General features: G+C 42.7%; 1 protein-coding gene across 1 annotated transcript in view; it reads left to right on the top strand.

Moving 5' to 3' along the window:
* Cpped1 (calcineurin like phosphoesterase domain containing 1) overlaps positions 1 to 12,381 on the top strand; it is a 119,449-nt gene that overhangs the window by 90,129 nt on the left and 16,939 nt on the right.

The raw sequence follows: 12,381 nt of genomic DNA, 5'->3' as shown, positions 1-12,381 counted from the left end.
TACAAAAAGCTTTCATAATGAGAGACATTTTCCAACTGTTCCATGGAGCTGAGGTTGGGAAACTTCTACTAAAGGGCTTTGAAATTTTATTCCATGCTTGAGTTGGTGTGGAAAATATTTTTGATGCCAAGGAAGCATAGTGCCGAGATGGCATCCACTCCACCATGGAGACTGTTTTTGCAACAGTGAATCAAGCCAGTGGAATATTCAGTGGCACTGAAACCAGTCCTTTCACAACAAATAACAACTGATGCAAACACAGTCCCCTTCCTGCTCTCTGTTCTTCATTCTGTCAACATTCTCAAGTGGCATGTGGGTCTGGGCTGCCCATCCCAGGACAGGGCACATGCTATGTGTGAGAATGCCCCGATGCTGAGTACCCACAGTGTTAACAGGGCACCCTTGGAGAAAATGTGGTAACTGGCCACCCAGGGCACACAGGGCCTTGCATGTGGGATACAGCAGCTCTAATAGGCTCTGGAACCAGGTTTCTTGTTAGCACATCCACCCAGGGATGTGTATGCCTCTAAGGTGGATCTCACAGCTCCATCTTGCAAAGGTTGGTATCTACAGCCAGGAGACTGGTCGGTGCCTTTCAGCAGGACAGTCCCTGGCCATGGAGCCCTTGCCATAGGCAGAGCTAAATGGGAAGCCAAATTATAATCTGAAAGTTGCTTTGTAAGCATATGGCAGAGCAAGAGTTCACCTTCCTTTTCTATTCTTGGTGGGTATCAGACCCTGGCATCCTGAGGGCTCTGAGTCCAAGACTGTAGCAAGACTGTGTTCATTTGTGGGGCCTCCTTCATATTGAAGCAGCTACATAGCCAGGCCCTCAGTACCCTCTCCTACCCCAGCACAAGGTCCAGCTCCTCAGCTTGCTCTTCCCAGAAGTCCCTGCCTTTTGCCCGCCTGCCTCCATGTCACATGGCAAAGCCCACTCAGTGTTCACCTTTTACATATAATGCTTCTTTCCCACAAGTTCTTTGTTAGTGTTTCCTTGATCCCAGAGCTTATAAAGTGGTTTTGCAAGTGTTGGCATGCCTGTGTCTTTCAGTAGACTGTTGGCTCCTTGGAGGTAAAGGTGGTGTCCATGTGTTTCTTGCCTTCAGGAGGTCTGGCTCAGGTGCCATCTCACAGTGAGGTATTAGTGGTGTGGACAGAGTGCAGGAAGTAAAGTCTTCAACTCAATCCAACCCTCAGTGGCCAACTCACAGAGCACAGTGGGTGTCCAGGACATACCCTGGGACAAGCACATACACAAAAGACTCCTGCTCAGATTGTCTGCCCACATCATGTGTCCTCCACATCACAGGGCCATTGCCTTTGTCACTCTGCCCTGATTCACTGGCCTGTCTTTGAAGGTCACTCAGCAATCTGTTCTCCTGAAACCCTGCTTTGGCCCATGACACCTTCTGGGGTAAGGAGATACCTCTCCTTAGCCACTAGTCTTAGGATCTTCTAAGCAGACCTACTTCACCAGGGAAGACTAGAGAGATGGGAGCCCTTCCTGCTCATCAGTGGAATTCCATGGCATGCTAAGCCAGGCCCTGTCAGACAGATAACAAACACAGGCAACAACCCATGGCTGCTGGGTTGGGAGGCTTGGTAATAGATTGTGGCAGGGTCAGTGGGGGTTGGGGGGGATGCCACTGACTGATCCTGGTTGTCAACAGTGGCTGAAGCCACAGCAATAGAACTTGGGCTCATTTTGCAAAGCCAAAAGTTCAGTGATATTTCGTAAAATTCATTAACTTAAAGACCTTGATAAAGCTGAGGTGATGGTGGCAGGTAGTATTTAATGTTGCCTCTAGCTTTTGTCCCCCACAGCAATATTATTTCCTAATACTATTTCAGTCTCATTTTTCTGCTTGTGCTAAAATGCCAGTGCTCAAAAATATGTCAGAAGCTCATCAGATGATCAGGGTAGCTTTTAATTACGATAATTGTGTTGTTATAAAATATCCTTTTAAAGAACACATCCCTCCCCAAGCCACTGTGGAGATAAAACCCTGCTTCCTTCCAGCAAGTTTAATGAATAATTCTGAATCATTGTGTGGGATGAATAAATGATTTAATAATGAGCATCAACAATCATCTCCCATTGTTGCATTAATTTTTGTAAATGGGATGAGGTAAATGAGGAGGAAGGGCTGTCACCATACAATAGACCACCATTTGTGTAGGAATGTGCTCTGTGATCCCAAAACCAAGAGCTTCCAACCTCAGGTTTCCCTAGAAACGGATGCTTCCTATTTCTACTTTTGAAGTCAATAAGGTTGGGGGGGGCAATTCTTTGTGTGGTACAAAAACATTGTCAATAACTAGCAGAAATAAACAGATATCAGGGCAGGACAGATGCACAAATGAGAAGCAACACCGGTTATTTTCTGTCTTCCTTTGCTCTGCCTGAGGATAATCAATTTCATCATATCCAACGGATGTAGAAATTGCTTTTCCCCTTAATTCACCTGCTACCTCGTTGGAGTTGCAAAGACAGATCTTAGATAATGAAATCGGGCAGAAGCTGGACATCATCTTGTTCCTCAGGCTTTTCTCCACAGAAGGTTAACATGTGACCCAGTTAACATGGATGCAGTTTAAGAATTCAATCTTCAAACAAACAAACAAACAAAAACAGAACCCTGGCTTTTTAGCTGCCCATGTTTCCCTTTAAATGTCTTGATAGCTTTTCTTTCCCCCTCATTCTCAGCACAGAGCTTAAGGACTGTGTAATGAAGAATTTGGAGCACATTTGGCAATTATGATAAATTCCAACAAGTTGATCTTTCCTGCAAAAGTTAAGGGGTAATTTCACAGGCTAGTTTCATCTCTAGCATTTGTGTGCTTTTTAACAAAGAAACAGAAAGCAATGGTGGGCTCTTAGCCTTTGGTTTTGGTTTTAGGATTTCAAGTTTTTAAAGAATGAAGAGGTCAAATTTCCAGGGCCATACTATAGGAAGATGAGAGAATGTCAGGTCTCCTCTGTCTCACCGTTGTACTGAAGCTGTTGATATCCCGATGCCACCAGGAAGTAAGGTCCCTGCTGTGTTCACAGGTGGAAATCCAGCCCTGAGCCGAGGTTGTTCCTTGGTAAATGATGGTATATTGGTGAGCAGGGACAGAGCCTAGCTTGATTCATGTCGCTCTCTCAGCTGCATCACTGGTGATGTTCATAGAGCCTATAATGGTCAGCTGAGTTCTAGATGGAAAACCCACTGCCAAGAGCACTGCTGCTTAAACTGGGCCATGCCAACATACCCATGGGCTATGCAGTATGGGCAACTAAATGTGGACTTGAGCAAACAGGAAAACATTTCTGAACTCACATTAATCAAGATTTAACTCAAAATCAAGCCCATCACAACTCAGTTGGTGTTGTGTTGCACTGGAGTACACTGCATCATTGCAGCTTTAGTTCTGAACACTTAGCCAGGCAGTGGTGGAGCATGTCTTTAATCTACAGAGTGAGTTCCAGGACATCCAGGGCTATGCAGAGAAGCCCTGACTCAAAAAAATCAAAGACAAAAAGAGTAGCTGAATATTTAATGTGTGCATTTAGTGCATTTAGTACTATACAGGCTAATTTCATCTCTAGCATTCAACACTGGCAAATGCTACTACCTGCTAGATTATTATATGTTATGAACTGCAGGGCATTTTTAAATGTACACACAAAGTGTTCTGCTCTTGTAGAAACATAATAGCTTAATTGCAGAAAACAAAGATGATCGTTTCCTACATTCATTCCTTAGCATGTAAGAACCAAATGAGTGTATCTTTGGATGATGTTATGCAAGCATGTTTTATTTTAAAAGCCGTTGTTTGAGTTGCCTTTAAAATATGTTAATGGTTTTGGGTTGCTATTAGAACAGAATTTATAATAATTTCTAAAACATCCATAAAAGTGTGCTTCTGCCTTTTCATACTTCATATTTCTGTGTGTTGACATTCTTAGCATTGTAGTTACAAAATCAAAATATCCACTCTGCAAAGTGCTCTGTAGTATCAAATATATAGCCAATATTTAATTCTCTTTTTAAATTGTTGCTTTTTACTTTATGTGTACAGGTGTTTTGCCTGCATGTGTGTCTATATATCATGTGCATGCCTGGTGCCCATCAAGGCCAGAATGGTGTCAGACCCTCTGGAACTAGGGTTATAGATGGTTGTGAGCCATTCTGTAGGTGCTAGGAATGGAACCCAGGTCCTTTGGGAAGAGCAGCCAGTGCTCTTAACTGTTGAGCCATCTCTTCAGTCCCCTCCCCAAGATTTAACCCTTCAAGTAAAGATAAGGAAATACACCCATTTCATTATTATGTAGCTTTGCCCTCATATTTAATAAATGATAAATTACACACACACACACATACACATACACATACACATACACATACATACATACATACATACATACATACATACATACATATATATATATATATGTGGATCGTGGTAAAATAACTGTGATTTTTTTCTCAGTGATTTTTTTATTTGCATGCCTATTTTATATTTCAGGGTATAAAAAGTTCTCGAGTGAAATGGTGTCATAAATAGAAAAAACATTAAGAAGCCCTAGCCTAGAGTACATGCCCATAGGCTTTTTCTTGAAAAATATTAATCTGTAAATATTCCAGGTTTTACTGACCTGAGATCGTTATAGAACTATTCAGCAATGCTTTTGTAATATGGAATTGGCAAAACATAACATGTATACAACTGGTAATAGTCATGATCCAACTATTTTTAAACAATAGGTGGTAGGACTGCTTCTGTCTGCAAGACATGTTCCCTTGTAGCAGGCACTTTTGTTGCCTACGTTCTTGGGTAAACAGTATGCATGTCTAATCCCAGTGTGCTTCCTGAAACCTGCTATGGTAATGTAACTGACTCACTGTGGGGTTTGTCAACAGAGAACCTCCTCTGGTTCTCAGTAGATTACATGCCTGGGTGAGCCCAATATTGTGCCTGGGGCCTGTGACACAGGTTAGAGATGGGATAGGAAGGCCCATAGTAACACTTAAATGCCTGATGGTTGATGTTTATTTTAACGTGTTCTAGAAAAATATAAGCAATTTTTAATAACTTCAACACAGATACTAAGTAAGAAAAATAGTACAGCTAGGATGCCAATAAGGGAAAAGTTACAAAAATGGTCCGGGGGTGGCTTATGTGGGGCAGATGGGACAGGAGTGTAACAGGGCAGGTAAGCCCTAGGCCATGAGTTGGGACAGACCTTCAGCCTCATCCTCTGGTGACCCCTTAGCCAAGTGGCATCTCTTTATGCCTTACATTGTCTCTGTGAAACAAAGGTTCTAATCCTGACCTCACAGTTGGTGCATCAGATAAAATGAGGTGTGTCCTAGAAGTACTGGACACCATGCCTGTACCTAGTGAGTGCCCTGTAAAGAGCTGTTGGCCATGTGCCACCCTGAACTGAGGCTCCCCATTAACAAGAAGGGTGTTTCCTAACCCAAGTAAATGGCTTCCTTCTTTAGGGATCACCTGAAAGTGTCCAGGTAGAGAGCCAGGTGTGCTGCAAACATTGGCGAAGTCGGCTAGGGACAGAGCTGCCAACCCTGTGCATCATGCAAAAGCTACATCAAAGTCTTTCGGCTCCTGGGGTGTGGGGGAAATTAGACTACTTTGAGCCTGAGGCTCTTTAGAACAGATAAGGAACGAGTGGTATCTTTAATTTTATAAAAAAGGATCACTAGTTTAGTAGGAGGAGAGCAACAAAACTAGATGACAAATTCCTTTGGAAGCTAAAAAATAGCTAATTAATTTAACAATTAACTATTTCTTAAAGCACACACTTCACCGTTGTTCTGGAAAACAACCTTTGGGTGCATAATTCTATAGTCAGAATTTCCAAATAAAGAAATCACCCCATAGAGCCGTCTGGAGTACATTTTAAAGAAGCTTACCTTGGTGGCTTTTCTTTTCAGCCAACTTTGTAAAAGACCAGACAAGTGTCCCTTCTAAACCCTCCACATGACCCCAAGCTTCTGGGGCCAGATCGACTTGGTGAATTTCACTCTCTTTAATTTGTCTTCTAGCATATAGTCATCCATTCATTTTTCTGGTCAGCTTTATGTTTTGGTCCATCCATTGTAAAACATCATACTTTATAGTCACTTCATGCCTGCATCTCCTACACCATAAACGATAAAAGACAAACTGCTGAAGCTACATCTGGTGTGAAGTGGTGGATTTCATTTCTCACTTTGGAGGTATCCTTAACAGTTGGGCTAATTAAAGTTAAAATCAAGTCCTGATGGTAAATATTTATAAATTGAGAATCTGGCGTGTGAATGTGTTCTACTGATTTCTAAAGTCAAGTCAGTCTGTATTCACTCAGCAAACAATGCAGGCTCCTCAATAGCCCAGAGGAATGAACAAAACAGGTAGAGGTTGCAGATCGTGTGTGTGTGTGTGTGTGTGTGTGTGTGTGTGTGTGTGTGTGTGTGTGTGTATGTGTGTGTGTGTGTGTAGGCCAGTGGTCAACTCTTGAGGATTGTTACTTAGACGCCATCCCCCTTGGTCTGGATGCCAGCTATCCAGCAAGCCCTAGGGATCTCCCTGTCTCTACCTCCCAGTTCTGGGATTACAGAGGTGTACCACCACATCTGGATTTCTTTTAAAATGTGTATTCTGATGGTTGAACTCAGCTTCTCATTCTTGTACAGTAAGCACTTGACTGACTGAGCCATCCCTCCAGCCTTCAGATCATTCTTAAAGAGCAAGGTAAAAGTGTTGGTGCAAATTGCATTGCAACATTTCAGAGTGGAGCTTCTAAGCGCAGAAAGAAGCAGACTGGGTTTGTGAAGGAAGGGTACTCTATCTGCTCTTGAAGGGCGTGTTTTTAAATAGCCATTAGCATGCTTCTGAAATGTTCTGAATGTTCTGTAAAATCTGGCTATCCTAGTGTCTTAGTCCATTTTCTGTGCTATAACTGAACACCAAATACTGTCGTTTATAAGTAATAAAGGTTCTTTTGGCTCATAGTTCTGAAAGCTAGAAAGTTCAAGACCAGGAGGCCATATTTTCCAGTCCTTTTTACTGGTGAGGATTTCCTGTAGTCCTAAGGCTCTCACACAATGAGACCAGAGGAGACCAGCTTCCTGTCCCAGGTCTCTTATAAACCCACAAACCCACTGCATAGGGTGTCCACCCTTATGTGCCCATTCTCTTGATACATTACAATGAATATGAAAGCATACATAGCACGACTATTTTGTGGGGACATTTGACCCATAGTCCCTGTTTGAACAGAACACCCTAACTTCCTCTCCAATTAAAATTCCCCTGCATTACTGGATTCGTCTCCACTTCCCAGTAGCACAATCCAGGTCTGGGACTTTACTGTGCAGAATCACTTAGAATTGCTTGAATATTGCTGCAGAATTTTGTTTTACTTAAGTATTTATGGGGTCCATGAGATGGCTCAGTGGGTAGTGGCATTCATTACCAAGCCTGATGGCGTGTTCAGTCCTGGGAACCCACGTGATAAAAGGAGTGCATTGAATCCTCCAAGTTGTTGTCTGACTCCACACATATGCCATTGTGTCTGAACACATGGTGATAAACGTATAAAAAAAAATGTTTGCATATTGATGATGACCTTGGAGGTAAGATAACAGTTGGGCAGTATTCTCTTGGCTTAACACAGTCCTGGTTTGTGTGGTGGTTTGAATGAGAATATTGGCCTCCATAAGCTCATATATTTGAATGCTTGGACCCCAGTTGGTGGAACTGTTTAGGAAAGATTGGGAACTGTATCTTTGTTAGAGGAGGTGTGTCCCTAGAGGCAGGTTTTGAATTTCAAAAGCCCACACCTTTCCCAGTTAGCTATCTCTGCCTCTTGCTTGTTAAGCACTTAGCTATTGCTCTAGCACTATGACTGCCTGCCTGTTGCCATGTTCCCTGCCATGGACTAACTGTCTGGAACCACAAACCTCAAATTAAACCATTTCTTTTGAGAGTTGCCTTGGCCATAATATCTTATCACAGCAACTGAAAAGTAAGACCGTCCTCCATGCAGATCCACATTCAAGGCTATGGTACAGGTGAAGAAACCAACCAAGACCTCAATAATTAGGAAAGGGGGTGCCCAAGCCTCATCTCCCTGTTGTACTGGCCTGCAAACTCAGGTCCTACAGGTTGAGTTCCATTGGGGTTGCAAAGCTGTGCAGCAGAGTGCTGGCCTCTAGTCTCTAGACCTGTGACTGTCTCTGACTGGTACACATCAGTGCAAATTGTGCTGTTAAATGTTGTCTTTCTCATTTTCATCAATCTCATTATTATTACTGAGAAACAGCTGAAATAGCTTAACATTAGAAAAAGTGAGCCTTACGGAACACATTTTCTTCTTGGTACCTTTAGCATAATGATATTAATATTGGGTAGGGCCTTGTCATTGATACTATCTCTCTCTGCTGACTGCTGGAGGATCCTCCTGTCCCTGCAATGGCCTCACCCTCTCTCCAGTGAAGAGTTAAATTCACGGGGTAACCAGGCTCCTTGAGGATCATTTTTAATGTGCATGTTTAAAACAATGATTAAAATATTACTAGTGCATGTTTAAAACAATGATTAAAATATTACTAGTGCCATTTTGAATTTATACATGTAAGAACACCCTAAAGTAAACTTTCCAGGAGGGAAGTAGCAAGGTTGATCCTGTGTGGATCTGTTTAAATACCCAGAGGGTGTTAATGAGTTACCTTAGTGTCCATGGCCAGCAGGAGTGGGGAAGGAGGCACAGCTATGTAGGACAGCCCCCATAAGCTCTGCTACCAGGGCCTCTGTGGGGGGAAGGAGCTGGTCGCCGAGCCAGGAAGCTTAACACATGAGTGTTGTAAAGACTCTGTGCTGAAAGAGGCTCTAGAATATCACACAGGGCCTGAATTGTGAGTACTCCCTTGTGGGCTCAGCAAGCAGCCCCCACCCCACACATACACATTGAGCCTCCCTCTTTCTCCCCTCACCTTGAACATATGAGCAAGCTGTGCTGTTGATGGTCTTTGTTGAAATGGAGGGATCCAGGATCCTAGCCCCCACAACGCCTTGGGGACATAAATCCTGGTGGGCACATTTGCTGATAACTATGAACCCCAGGAAAAGGTCCCTTGAAATGGGAACTATGGCTCCAGAAAAGAGGAATAAAATTAAAAGAATTTAAAATGAGACATCTTGAGAGACAAGTGTATCTGTGTCAGTTTCCTTATATCAGTTATGGCAGACACTGGCAAAAGCAATTTAAAGGAGAAAAGGCTCTTGGGTTAAGGGGAGGGTGTGGGGCAGCTGGCCATATCCTATCCAGTCAGGAAGCAGAGTGATGAGTGAATGCTACTTGGTTTCCTTTCTCCCCTCACACAGTCTAGCATCTCAGGTGGAGACTGGTGCTACCCACAGTGCACAGGTCTTGCCAGCTCAACTGGTACAATTAAGATAATCCCCTACAGCAGATAATCCCACCACAGAGTTCTCCCAGGTGACTCAGGCATGTGTTAGGTTGAGAACACTAACCATCAAATTGTCTTTGGTAAGATGTCCCTGCAAATGTACCATCTCAGAGTGAGCAGAGGAGTGGGGAAAGTGTTGCTTGATTACCCTGGCCTAAATTGTCTGAAAAAGATTCATTGATAGCATCTTACACTTGATCTCTGAATCTTGACATTAGCATAGTTGAAGGTTGTTTTTATGAGTTTGTCAATAATCCAGTCATTGGCATCTCTGGAAGGTATGTGTTTGTATACACATGAATGCATGTGTTCATTCTACCAGAGCCACTCTGGTTATGTCATCTCCAGTTTCAATAATGTGTGAAGCCCTGCATCTTTCGTGTCCTGTCATAATTGATGGTTGTACAGGCTTGAGGGGAAGGTGATGAACATCTTGGTTGGTAAACAGTTTAGCGGTTAACATTTTCTTGTTAATAAAAAGTAACACAAAGCATTATTTCATGTCCTCAAAAATGTTCTTCAAGGGTCCTCTGTGTTACACATGTTCATGTTCCTTTAACTGTTTTGCCATTGTTGTACATTTAGGATGCTTCCACCTATTCTGGGTGATGAGTGCTGCTGCTATGAACTTCTCTGAGCACATACAGGCCTAAATCTTGGGATGTTTGCGTATGTCCTGTTTACGGAGCCAATGCCTGAAGGTGGCCTTGGTGTGACTGTAGCCTTTGTTGTAGACACTCTGCATCAGTCTGGAACTCCTGGCACTGCTGTGTCATTGCTGTTTTGTCTTTATGCTTCTCAGCATGTGTCATGTGGTCTCTGGAAACTAGGGGGACTAAGGTAAATAAGCCCTCGGTCATTTTGAGAGGCTCCACAACCTAGTGTGAACTCAGGGAAGAGGCTGAATTGTCACCAAAATGGCACTTCATTGTGCTTTATATGAATGAGGTGCCATGTAACATTTTCAAAGATGCATACATTCCAGAACATTAAATCACATGAAATCTCTCTCAAACATTTATTTTTTTTTTTTTTAAGAGTAAAACTTTTCAGAACTGGTTTTCTGTCCCTTTGGTGGATGGCAAATTCCTTTTATCTGTAGTCATCAGCCTTGAAGAACTTCTGATTGCTCCTGGATGTAGCCCTTCCCAGAGCCCTCTCCATGAGAATGCTTCTCCCTGTGAGTCACACTTGAAGGATGAAGGATGTGTGGGCTTCTTGCAGTGTGAACCATGTGGTTCTCTTACCATGTGAGGTGCCTGGCTCCTGTGCTTCTGGGTGACTAACGTGTTGGTAAACGTTCTTGCTGCTTGTTTTCTTTTCCACTCCCTGGCCTCACAGCTGAAGACCCTGTGCCTTTAATTCAGAGGGTCATTAGTGTGGAGGCGGTGTGGCCTGTGCTGTCTATCCTTGAAGAGAAGAGTACTTTCATGTGATGATTCCACCGTTGCAGGGGTGCTTTGAGGTCCAGTTCCTGGTTCTTCAGTCAGGTAATGGACTGGTCATTATTTTTCTTCCCAGAAGTTTTTCACTTGAACTTTTATTGAAAAGATATTTAATTTTTATTTGTATATATTAGCTGTGCAAAGAATGGGCTTTGTTCTGACCTTTCCATATGTGCAGTGCACTTTTAATGTTTAACGCCCTCTTATCACCCTCTTTTAGCTTCATGCCCCCTCTTCTGCTTCCAAGTCCCCATAATAGTCCCTGTTTTTTGCTTTTGTCTCCTCCCCCCAGATTTCATGTATAAGAGTGTAGGCAAAATACTCTGTCCCACCAACCAGCTCCCAAATAACCACATTGAGACTTCTTATTAATTATAAATGATCAGCCAATAGCTCAGACTTGTTTCTAACTAGCTCTTACAGCTTAAATTTACCCATATTTCTTATCTGTATACTACCACATGGCTCAGCACCTTTTTACAACATGGCAGATTCATCTCCTGGTGACTCCACCCTTCTTCATCCCTGTGCTCCCTTTTTCCCTGTCCACAGGTCTCGTCCAACCACTTCCTGCCTGGCTATTGGCCATGAGTTCGTTATTAAACCAATGAGAACAAAACATCTTCACAGGGTATAAAAATGCTAGTCCATGGTATAAAAGAAAACATACTTGTCTTTTTGTATGTCTGGCTTATTTCACTTAACATGATGATCACTACTTCCATCCATTTTGCTACAAGGAACATGGTTTGTTCTTTGAGACCAAATAGATATACACGGTGTATATGTACCATATTTTCTTTATCCAGTCATCCTTTAATGGATATATGGGCATCAAAGTCTAGACATTGTGAAGAGTGACATGATAACATGTGTGCTGATATCACTATTGTGTGCCGAGTTGGATCCCTTCATATGTAGTTCAGGAATGTTTTAGCCAGGTCATGTTGTACTCCTGTTTTTAGTGTTTTTAGAGACCTCTATGACAACTTCAATAGCGACTAACAAGTTTGTGCTTCCACAAGCAAAATACAGGTTCCTTTTCCCTGAAAATCCTCACCAGTCTTGTGCAGGCCACTGACAACCCCCACCAGCCTAAGTTCTAGACAGGCCTGGGGCTAAAGCTGGGAGATTCAGGAATGAAGGATACTTTGCTCTAAGTATAGTATTCCTATTTCACAAACAGTGAGAGAGCTTGTAGCATGCTGTCTGTGAGTGGCAGCCATATGAATGATTTGATACTTTACTTTTTGTGTTCCTCTCTTTAAAACAAAAACAAACGTTTTAAGGGAAGATGGCTATGTTCAGTCCACCAGGATGTCCTTTATTGTAACGAGTATGGTTTTTCCACCCGCCGCCACTCTTGTCCTGCCGCCGCGCCTGCCCCAATTAACACACTGAGACTCTGTATTAAATATAATTTTGTTGGCCCAGTATTAGTTTCTTATCGGCTAGCTCTGTCTTAAGTATTA

The sequence above is a fragment of the Phodopus roborovskii genome, unplaced genomic scaffold, assembly GCF_943737965.1.
Source record: "Phodopus roborovskii unplaced genomic scaffold, PHOROB, whole genome shotgun sequence".
NCBI lineage: Eukaryota > Metazoa > Chordata > Mammalia > Rodentia > Cricetidae > Phodopus > Phodopus roborovskii.
Note: the sequence above shows the minus strand (reverse complement) of the source record. Positions and strands in the feature narration are given on the sequence as shown.